Source organism: Triticum aestivum, chromosome 5B (assembly GCF_018294505.1).
Source record: "Triticum aestivum cultivar Chinese Spring chromosome 5B, IWGSC CS RefSeq v2.1, whole genome shotgun sequence".
NCBI classification, from domain to species: domain Eukaryota; kingdom Viridiplantae; phylum Streptophyta; class Magnoliopsida; order Poales; family Poaceae; genus Triticum; species Triticum aestivum.
This window is the reverse complement of record NC_057807.1, coordinates 526217325-526229450: the sequence shown is the minus strand read 5'-3', so window position 1 is coordinate 526229450 and position 12126 is coordinate 526217325.

Below are 12126 nucleotides of genomic sequence, written 5' to 3'. Positions count from 1 at the left end.
TTCACATTGTATTGAGGGCTAAGGATAAAGAGACGAAGTTTATAATACAGTAAGCATAGTATGACATCATTCATATCACAAAACAACTGAGAACAGACAAACATGCAATTGTAACGTTGTGTGGGAAAGTCCAGCACGGAACTAGATTACGGGTCAAGATCAAAGTAACATCACTCCTCTCTTTTAAACCTTGTAAGGTGCAATGATACGCTAAGACAATTGTGTATAAAATTGAAAAGAGTAATAGACATTGGCTGCAAACCATGCAGTTCAAGGCACAAGTCAGAGTAAGTACTAGTTAAAAGGCATGAGGATTAAGGACTTACAACAGCGGCTTTGACTCGTGTAGTCATGCCCTTCTTCTTGCTGGTGTGACAGTCCTTGAAGATTTCCACAACATTTGGTTCAGGTAATTTTTGGTCCTTGAGGGCTTTCCTCTGCATTTCGAACAAGTCAATATAGATCTGATAATATGGTATATCGAAAAGAGTGAAACAACAGCTAATTACAAGAGCCTCGCAGTGTGCAATATAGCTACGAGATCCTGTCGTCTGTTGGAATTTCACTTTCGTACGGTTGGCCTTGTTCTTTGAACAGTTCACCTACAAGAAGGTAGATTTGTGTGGCACATGCATAAATAGGACTTCAACATGTGATCTGATCACATATATATAATGTACCTGATACTTCGGATCGGACCAGTGTTTAACAAGGCCCCTCCAGTCTTCATCCGATATATTTTCCACTGAAGATGTTTGGGAAAGTTCACTGTTAGCCTTGTCTTCAAAGTGAGTTTTCCTCAAGTTAGACCGATACTGTCGTAGAGCAGACTTGAAAACATGGGTGCAAGCATGTCTGGTTGCATCATCTTGGCTATCAAACTTGAACCTCATCTGTTGAAAATTATGGGAGTCTCATTATCAGCAACCTAGAAAGTATGGGACAGAGCAAGACGATATTACTAGTTTCCATACATAACCATACTTACAGATAAATGGTCGAGGAAGGTGTTGAACTGGGTTTCGTCTTTGTCATTCCTGTACTGAATCCATGTTGGGAGGATACGTACATGACACCTAACGGCAACCGCTGCCTCTGATACTAACTTGACTGACTCTGTAGCATCACGTGGCCTTTTTAAACCTGCCTCAAAACGGATCTCCATTCTTCCTGCTTTAGATTTAGTTAACCTATTGAGCATTATCCCTGATGTTTGTTTCCTCTTGCGCCTAGGTGCTAGTCCAACAACGAACATAGGAAGTGTTAGTGTACATCAAACTGTGAGACTACATATAAAGAAGCATGCAACTATAACTTGACTCCAGCAACTACCTTCTTGCTGTTGAAGCTCACAAGGTTCATCTGATATTGCCAACTCATCTTATGTCAAGAGTGCTTGGGAAGTAGTGTCAGGTGGCAAGGGAGCTTGGGAATGTGCTGCTAGCTCAGTTGACGCACGAGTAAGTCGTGCAGCTGGTAGTACTGTGGTAGGTGTTGCAAGAACTAGGGCTGTCTCTGCTTGTTTGGTGGCAGCTATTTGTTTCTGTTTGGCTTTTTTGCCGCTCGTGTAGCATGGGATGCCGTGCTTGTAGAATTTTCCGCTGAACTTTGACCTTCTATTGCACCATCAGTACCAGCAGAATCTGCAGGATTCATCCGCTTCTCATTCCCTGCCATTCTGTGTTTCTTCCTCTTTCTCTGTGCCATGTTAAGTCAAGCCAACAAGAAAAACGAATAACAATTTAGTTCTTCAGAACAAATTGACGCGTGATGCAGACGAACTGAACTTTGATGTTAGACAACCACATGATAAGAGGATGTAATATGTATGAAAAACAGGACAGAAGAGATAACCAAAACTATGATGTGTAAACTAAGAAGAAGACATTTCACCAAATTAGAAGCGATGCAATGGAAGGTAGACACCATATGAAAGATGCTACAAATATCGCTCTGCCAAGTTAACAGTGTCTCATCATAAATGGCATTTAAACAGATGTGAAGCAGTACAAGAAATAAATCCTATGCAAGATGCAAACAACATCACACTACCATGTTAGAGGTCTCTCGTCATTAGTGCCATTGCATATTCACATCATTGCATGTTCACAGCTTATGATGTGAAACTAAGGAGAAGGCATTTCAACAAATTAGAAGCAATGAAAGCTAGACACCATATGAAAGATGCAACGGATATCACTCTACCAAGTTAAAACTATCTCGTCATAAGTGCCATTTCAACAAATTAGTAGTACAAGCTAGAAAAGAATGTGAGATGTAACCTATATCACACTTCGAAGTCGAACGTGTCTTATGATAAGTGATTGTTGCAAGTTACACAACAGTAGTAATTTGATGTAAGACATGGTGTGATAGACAGATATTGTATGTTCTAGAAACAGGAACACGTGTCCTATTCAAGTATAATGTGTAAAGTAAGCAAATGGAATTCACCAAAATTAGAAGCAATACAAGCTAGACATCACACATAACATGCAACCACATATAACAGTGCCAAGTTAGAGGGAGCACCGGTGATGCTGCACTAGGGGAGACGTGCTCATCATAAACACAACTTTGTTGAGTGTCTATGCATGTGTTGTCTTGGAAATCATCTTGGGGGTGTGGAGGAGTAGAAACTATAGAGGCCTTCCATTTGGAAGGAGCGCCTTTGCCCGCTGCCTTGCTAACTTCCTTCTGCTTTATTGATTTTAAATTGTCAAGTAAAACTGACAAGAAAAAGCAATAAAATTCTCTCTTCAGAACTCATTCATGCATGATACTGACAATCACTACTTTGATGTAAGGCAAACACATGATACCAGGATGGAATATGTACGAAAAACAGGACGGCATGGCATGTTCACAACTATTTGTGTAAACTAAGCAGAAACCATTCCAGCAAATAAGAAGCAATGCAAGCTAGACACCACATGAAAGATGCAACCAATATGACTCTGCCAAGTTAAAAACGTCCCATCATAAATGGAATTTCAACAAATTAGAAGCAGCGCATGCTATAAATCATATGAAAGATGCAACTAATATCGCACTGCATATACTAAAGGTGTCTCGTCATATTGATTGATGCAGGATAAAAAAATCAATAGTTTTATGTAAGGACATGCTTAATAGACAGATGTACTATGTACTAAATACAGGAAGGCATGTCACATTAACAGGTATAATGTATAAGCTAAGCAGACTAGCACATGCAGTTTAACCAGATTGGAAGAATTACAATCTAGAGACCATATGCAACATGCAACCACATATCACGCTGCCAAGTTAGAGCAAGCACCTGCGATGCTAGTGTAGGGGAAATGTTGTAATCAACTACAGAGCTATGTTCACTATCTTCATCTAGCATTTCTGTTTCTTGAGAATCATGTCGGGAGGCTGACGCTGCATTCTTTAAATGAGGAGTAGTCCCCTTGCCTGCCTGCCTCGTCATAAGTGATTGATGAGGAATACACAAGAACATTAGTTTGATGTAAGAACATGTTTAATACACAGATGTACTAGTATGTACCAAAAACAGAAAGGCATGTCATATTCAAAGGTATAATGTGTAAGCTAAGCAGATGCAATTTAACCAAATTGGAAGCAATACAAGCTAGACATCCGGCTGGAGTGGTGAGCATGATCATCTAGGACCTGAGAGCCTGGTGGGAGGCGGCCTGCTTCGCCATCATCGCAGCTTTTTAGTTGGCTTCCAGGTGATGCCTATCTTTACTGGGCTTGTCACTGGCTCGTCCAGTGCCCTAACTAGCTATTTGTCTTCTGGTGCTCACGGGATGGTGGTTCATGTAAAAAAATATCTTTCCTTATCTTGGGGCTGTTTGTTTTGTGACTAACTTTGCCAAATATTGCCACACCTAAAGCTAGGCAAGTTTGACTAACTTAGGTGAGTGTTTGGTTCAAGCCACACCTTAGGGAAGCCACACTTGGACCCCACATGGCATACACACAAAAAATGTTGCAAGATTCCCTTAGGCCTGCCAACTTGTGGCTTTCATTTTGATCAACTAACCTTAGGCAAGTTTGGCAAAAATATGTGGCAAAGTGTGGCAATGCTAGGCCTAGAACCAAACAGAAGACCGTCTTCGGCCTTTCAAATACAAGCTAGACAGGATATGGAACATGCAACCCCATATGACACCGCGAAGTTAAAGCAAGCACCTGGGATGGTGGTTCATTGCCAGCGATGTCATCAACTCCATAGCTACGTTTACCGTCTCCATCTACTGACACTTCACCCTTTATAGCGATGTAACGTGTCGTGCATACCCGCGAAGAAAGATGGCGCGACTTCTCTCTTTTCTTTGCTGCTTCTCTTTCGGCAGAATCTGAAATACCCTTGCATAAAAACACAATAGTGAGAGTATGGGTGAAGTGTGTGCAGAACTAGTGCACTATAAAAGTAGCATATAGCAGGTGGCTGAAAAATAAATGACAGGAGACATATGATAGCTCTACAACATTGCATGGCAAACAAAATTAGATTCTACTCCGAATGATTTTGTAATATATGAGCACAGGAAATGCAGGTACTCCTCCAGCACACCACCACATGTGGTCATATCTAAGATAACAGTCGACTGAAAATAAATTGGTCAGTCAATTTTTTTAATGAACTGTCCGACCTATAAGGAACGGGCAGATGGCCTTCGTCTACCTCCCGTCAGTCACTGTTGACGATCTTTCTCGAACCGCCAGCGACCACCGGCCCAGACCCCTGCCTCTGCCGCCCCGCCCTTCCCTCTACCTCACACCACCGTCGTGCTTGGCAGCGTCCCCAGGCCATCCCTTTAATCCCGGCCGACCTCCAGATCAGGCGCCAGTAGCTCTAGGCCGCACACGCCCCTAAGATAAACACCAAGGCGCTGCTTCCCCCGCGTAATAGGCGTACTAGCATCTGTTATGCCGGGGAATGCTTCCGTTAATTGGGAATCAACTGGCTAGAAATTGAAATTCAGGGGGGCGACGGACCTCTAGCTAAGGTGAAATAGTATATGAGGAGAAACCTTGTGCATCGCGAGTTACTAGGAACATCTAGTATCAAGAAGAAGCGGTCAACTAGTGTCTTCTGTGGGATGAATACCGTGCAAGCAGAGACGTAAGATTTGCACGAAGAAGGGAAGATGAGTACCTTTTTCGGTTGCCGGTGTGGTCACCTCCACATGTCGCGCCGATATTCTTCTTTTTACTGGGGAAACCGATGTTCTGGAGGGTGCAGGCTTGGACGAATCCATGGCCAAATTGTTGACTGTGTTGCCGTGGCCGTATGTCGGCGGAGGGGATGCAGATCCGAGGCGGCGAAGGACGACATAGTAGGAACAGCTCCAGTGCGGTGGAGGGTGGCGAATTTGGAGCGACAGCGGTGAGGCGCAGGACGGCGTGGTTGAACTGGCTCGGGTACGGACGGCTCGGCCTCGGCTTCAACTACTAGCCGTGGAGGGCGTTGCGGTTGAGGTTGTGGTGGACGACGACGTCGAGGTATCGGCTCCGGAGTGATGGAGGAGGGCGGCTGTTTATGGGTGGGATGGGGTGGCGAACGGAGGACGCCGGGATTTTGCGGCTAGTGGAGAGGTAGTTTTGGCGCCCACGGAGTACGAATGGGGAGTCGGACGGGTGGGGGAAACCATGTTTCAGTCTGGGACGCGCTTGTTTTTTGCTTTTTTGAACAGAAGATGGGACACGCTTGTTTGAAATTTTGGGAAAGTACAAACTTTGCCCCCCTCTTAAATTTCGGACCTACTGCGGGTCGGGGGTAGGATGGTAATCCCAGGTGTCCCAAATAGTGTGCAAGAGCGGTTTCGGCCGCGCACATGTGTGCTTAGGCGGCCATTATGTATGAATGTTTTTCGGAGGCGGTTGCGTGGCGTCTAGATGAAGCTACAAACCTACCCGGTTTAGACCTTTGGACGTCGGGCTGGTATGTTTCACGGGTCAGAGTTATTAGAAAAATAATTTCCTTCTACTACCAAACATTGGTCTCACGCGGTTTTCGGCGAGTAGAGGCTCTTTTGGCGCTTCGTTTGAAATTTTGAAACACAAGCATTCACGTTTAGAGTACTCTTGAACTATGAGGATTGACCTAAATAGACAACGTTATATTTGACCTTGTATATTTGAAAACCTCATTAAATTATCCGCTTCTTTTTGAAATTTTGACACTTGAAAATCCTATAACTACGATTATTTTGGAATGGAGGAGCTAAATTTGAATCTATTTTGTACACGACTACATATGCTATTATGTACAAAATCAGAGCAAAGATTGGTGCCCCCATAATTTAGGTATGGTTTACAATATCAAATTCAAATAATTGAATGGACTTCGTGTTGAATTCGATTTTTTTAAACCACCTTAAGTTGAATTCAAATGTATACTAGTTCATAGGTAGCTATTTATAATGTTCATTGTGTAACTGTCGTATGTATAATGTGCTTTACACACACAACATGAACAATACTCATGTTTATATTCGATTGCTAAAGCGATGCATTGTCTGGAGTTCAAAATACTAACTATGTGGATCAATTGTGTTGAATAATAACATAGACATGCTCAAATTCGATAGAATCTAGATGTTTGATGGATCAATGACCGCTCCTTACGTGAGTTGCAAATATCATGATCCCATCCTAATATTTGGATACAATTTATATCTTTAATCAATGTGTACAGCAGTCTTTTACGTGTAGTTTCACTCTCCATCGGTGGTCTCTCACACATGCTCACACACTCTCTCTCGAGGTGTCTTTCTCGCACACATGCTCTAGATATAACCCTCCCTCCCTCTCGTAACCATTTACAACTGTTTTCACTAACCTTTATCACAAGCACTCTTCCTCTCACAAACATACACACGCACAATCCCCATCGACCCTTTCTATATACATGGACCTGCCTACGTGTCTCATGTACGCACATTATCTTTAGGCCTGTCTCTCACGCATTGTCTCACACCTCTCTTCCTAATCGACGAGTATGATTCTAGTAGAGCATTATGTAGGATGCCCCTTAAAGTTAGGTTGGATGAATAGTAATATCAGAGATAAAGGGGTTACCTTAGTCCGAGAACCTAGGGTTACAAATCCTAGCCGGCTTTGTCAGTGGAGACAGAGTCCTTCACAATTCTGCAATCTTTGTCTTGTATGACTAGTCATCCATGGGCCTTCCTAAATGCGTCACGGGCCGACCAATGTGGCGCAGGACGGAACTGAACGAAGGGCCTCACCTCGACCCACCGGACCTCACGCGGTGACACACCCTCTGCCCCCACGTCTCATTATCTTCTCACACCCACACATACCAACACAAACATCACACACACAGGAAATTTCTCTTGGTGCCTCTATTCCCTCCGGCCTTGCATATACACACTCAAGGGAATGGAATCTCTCGTCGTGACGTCATATTCATCTCTCTCTCTAGACCACTCTCATTTCTCGTGCTATCTCTCCCACGCCCCCCCCGTTGCCCCCTCTATCCATGCCTCTCTCGAATACGTAATACACACACATACCTATCTAGGCCCCGCCAAATGCATCAACTACACATTCACACATGTTACATCACGTACCCCATTGATCTGAAAAGTGCTCTCTTCATGTTTATTTGGCATACAACATTCCTTTTGAATAAAGTGTGGCCAAAAATTATTTTAGAGTTTCTACATACATACAACATTACAAAGTTATATGGAGGAGTATGAACGCTAATTTGCATTGCATGGTGCCCACAATGATATTTATTCCGCGCTGTGAATTTGTATATTTTTATACTATATACAAAGTTAGTCATAATAAAGAGAAACTAAGAGCATCTCTCTCTCCATCGCATACCCCCCTGTACGCCCCTTTCACGTATGCACACAAAACTATCTCCAGGTCCTCTAAAAGTAAGCCCCCAGAAAATTCACGCATGTCTCATCTTTCTCTCGGGATATATGCAATGACGATCATTGTATTTGAAGTGAAAGCACGATACGTACATTGGACTTCAGAATCCACTCATTACGGTCACCATTTACGTTTAGTGGTTATTATATAGTCATGGGCTCACCGTACAACTCTGTATTTGCTCATGACATGACTAGTTGACTAGTTAAACGCTCCACGTGGCACCTCTAGTGTTGCATCACATTATCTCACTACCATCATGCCCACCTGTCGACTTGTATCTACTCTACATCTACACTCTTATAAACTACATAAAATACACTCTTATAAAAAACAGAGTTGGTGATGATGGTGTGCCTGCCATCCTGCAATATAGGTCGTCCGATTTATATTTGACGGATAGGAAAGAACCTATGGCAATTTTGCAAAACGGTACCCACACACCTCTCCACATTTGCAAATAAGGCCTTCCCTCGTTCATCCTTTTCTCTCACAAGATAAACAAGTCATACAAATGCATCTTGATGTTACGTGCAACGCACGGGCATCTTGCTAGTAAGAATGAAAACAAACGACAGAAATTTATTTGGACGGTGGTTCGAAGTCATGACCACGGGCACAGCGGACAAGGTGGCCTTGTATTGGTATGTTGAGCCGTCTGTTTTAACACACAGGAGCTGGTGTGGTGATTATACACACACGCACGCATGCACATGAACTACATCCACACAACACTCACACAAACACATGCACCCACGCACGCACGCAACACTCACACGCACACACGCACGCATGCATGCACACGCCAGTACACCACACGACCAACACACACTCTCACGCTCAAGTGCTCAACCTACACGTGCATGCGCACACATCAGGCCCTGACAGACACATACACAACCATGTGATTCCCGCGCACGGGTTGGAGCCTTGTCGCACCTGCGTAAATTTGTGCTTATCTGACATTTTCCCTATGCGAACTGATAGGTGGGACCCACAAGGAACATGGTCAATTTAACTAGTCAGCATGGCGCCACGCAGACTATTTGGCCGGTCAACAGAGTGCAATCCGATGCTGAACTGTGAGCAAGTGACCGCATAATCACCGCAAAACGTATATAGTGACCATAATCAGCTTATTCTGAAGTTCGGTGACCGTATTACGCTTTTCTCTCTGTAGGCCCTCCAAAACTACATCTCTACACGTTCTCGCATGTTACAGTACTTCTACTACACTCTAACACAATAAATCATATGTGCTTTTAGTTTTACTAGATATCATATTGTTACTTATAATTATTCAGTTTGCATACATTAAAATTGCCTTTGAAATGTATGGCCAGTATCATCTACTGTGCGGGAAAAATCCCGCCCTTTCCTGTTTAATCGGGTTTGTATCGATGGATTGTGCGAAACAGCAAAACTATAGTACTATACAGTACAAGTGACAGTTCACTGGGTCGTCGTGTCGTCTACTCCTCGGTCATAAGAGTGGAGCGCTCGCTTTCATAAATATTCTAGTCCCTTTCGCCGACATGTGGGACATCAAGCTACCGGGTCCACGTGCCATACCGGAATACAGTGCAGAGCAGCCGGGGTGAAGCACCCCAGTCATGATGCCGGCATAGTAATGAGCAATGAGGCGTCAAATCACAAAGCTGCACCTTTCCCGCAGTTAAGTTGGTGGGACGAAGTAATAATTCTAAAAAAAGAAGTTGGAGGGACGAAGCAACCATCATTTCACTCGTTGCTGAATCCGCTTCTCCCTCATCTTCTTCAACTTAACCACGTGTTGCTTCTGCCGTTGTTCTGCCTCATGTGGGACGCAGATCGGCTTGGTAAAGCACTGACACGTGGGACCGCATGTTAGCAAACCGCCAGGACAACATCCTCCGAAAATAAGAAGCCTAATCCTAGACTTACAAAGGGCTACGTAGCTGCTTCGTATACTTTCCATCTAATCTATATATGCCCCCCTGATTTTCTGGTGGGGTGGGCCTAATCCTCTCCTTTAATCCAATCAAATAGTCCCACATCACATCAATTCGTAACTTTACATAAACCATTACGTGGATGTAGCATTGCTCAAATAAGAAAACTCCCTCACCATCCGCACGGCAAAATCACCTCCTTTTTACTAAACTTGATTCTATAATTTTTAGATCAATATAATTGAGTTTTGTATAGATAGCACACAGGAGCAAAACCAAGTGGTATGGTTAAGGGCATCCACAATGTGTAGCCAAATGTGAAAATAGCTTTTGGCTTCGTGGGAACCATTGTGGACGGTGTTGCCAAAGCCAAAAAGATGGAACCGAAGCTCCCTGATTGATTGATTGAAGGAATAGAAAAATGCAATGTCTCTCCTATTTCTCCCATGCTTGGACGCATGTAGTACAGTATAGAGCACAGAGTCTACTCCCCTGTCCCTTCTATCACAAATCACAAAGTAGTGATGCGTCAAATCACAAAAGCACGGACGAAGCAACCATCATTTCACTCTTTGCTGACTCCGCTTCTCCATCGTCTTCTTCGAGAAACCATCTCACCGCACTAGTACTCCTAGTAGTACTAGTAAAGGACTTCCTGGATGCAAATAAGGCGGTTGTCTCGGCTTGCAGGCGGCACTTGCGAATGACTTATGTAGGACCTTGAGAAGAGGTGTCTAGAGGGGGGGGGGGGTGATTAGACACTAAGTACCAAAGTTGCAATTTTTAAGATCTTTAAGTTTAATTGGAGTTTAGGCACAAATTTAACATTCACAATACATGACAAGCAAGCATGCAAAGAGTATATGAGCAGCGTAAAGTAAAGCATGCAACTTGCAAGAATGTAAAGGGAAGGGTTTTGGAGGATTCAAACGCAATTGGAGACATGGATGTTTTTGGCGTGGTTCCGATAGGTGGTGCTATCGTACATCCACGTTCATGGAGACTTCAATCCACGAAGGGTTACGGTTTTTTTAGAAAAGGAGGATGACCCCCGGCCTCTGCATCTGGGAGATGCATACGGCCACTTTATTAATTATTCTCGAGGACCTTACAAAGTATTACAAACAATATACCTGAATCCACCATCTTGGCAACATATGCCGCTACTCTTATCCATATGATGAAGGGATGCTAGCTGGGCCCCTACCCAAACCACTCACCTAAACCTAACATCAAAAGCCGGAAGCCCCAGCCGAGCCACATACCGGGTCTGGGGCACAATCCGGTCAGACGCACTCTTGCATCGTCGCCGCCATCTTCCACAGGTCCGTCTTCAGATGATATTGAGTCTTCTACCTTGTGAAGGCCACATCAGCCATCGACGTCACCATGACGCCAGACAGCTACCTCCTCCTGCGCGAGTCCATCTCCGTGCATCGGATGCCGAGCCTCCACGGAGCCATGCCGCCGATCTCCGCCGCCATCAATGAGTGAGATGAAGTACCGCTCCACCACGGCAAGTACAAGGTGGGAAGGGCGAGGTCGCCATCGGAGACACGGCCGGAAGATAAGCACAGCCATGAGGGAGCTGCAACGCGGTAGATCAGACGGGCCGCCACCAGGAACCAGACAAACTCGCCATGCACACCCAGCATCCCCAGGCCCAAGTCGGTGCCTTCAAGTAGGTGACGACGCTGTGGCGCCGCCGCCGCTTAGCCACCGGGACTAGGGTTTTCACCCGGGCGTAGGGGAAGGGGGGAGGCAGGGGAGGTATAGCCTCGGCGCCGCCACCAAGGAGGGAATGGCATCCGGGATGCCATCGATGCCGTGACCGCCACCGGTGGCCAAGGGTTTCCCCCGGCCAAGCACCTTGCCGCCACCTCCGAACCAGCCACAAAATGATCCAGGCCTGCTGGAGGTCATGCATCACGAGCGGACCAGATCGCCTCCGATCTGACGAGGGGAACCGGGGCCTCCCCGTGCCATGACTAGCGCCCACCGGGACCTAGCTGCCCGTGCACCCGAGGGGATCTGACCTACCTCACCGACGAGCACTCCCTGCCGTCGGAGTAGCGCCGTCCGCACCAGCGAGGCCGCCGCCTCAAATCCCACCAGCGCGCGCCACCCGACGCGCCGGCCGCCGAGTTCCGCCGCCGCACCCGAGGAAGGAGCCTCCCGCGGCCCCTGCTCCAGGCGAAGGCAGGCGAGATCCCGCCGCCGCCGGCACCGCGCGGGCTTTGCCCGGTGACGCCGACGGCGACGGCGGGAGGAGGGGAAGGAGGTG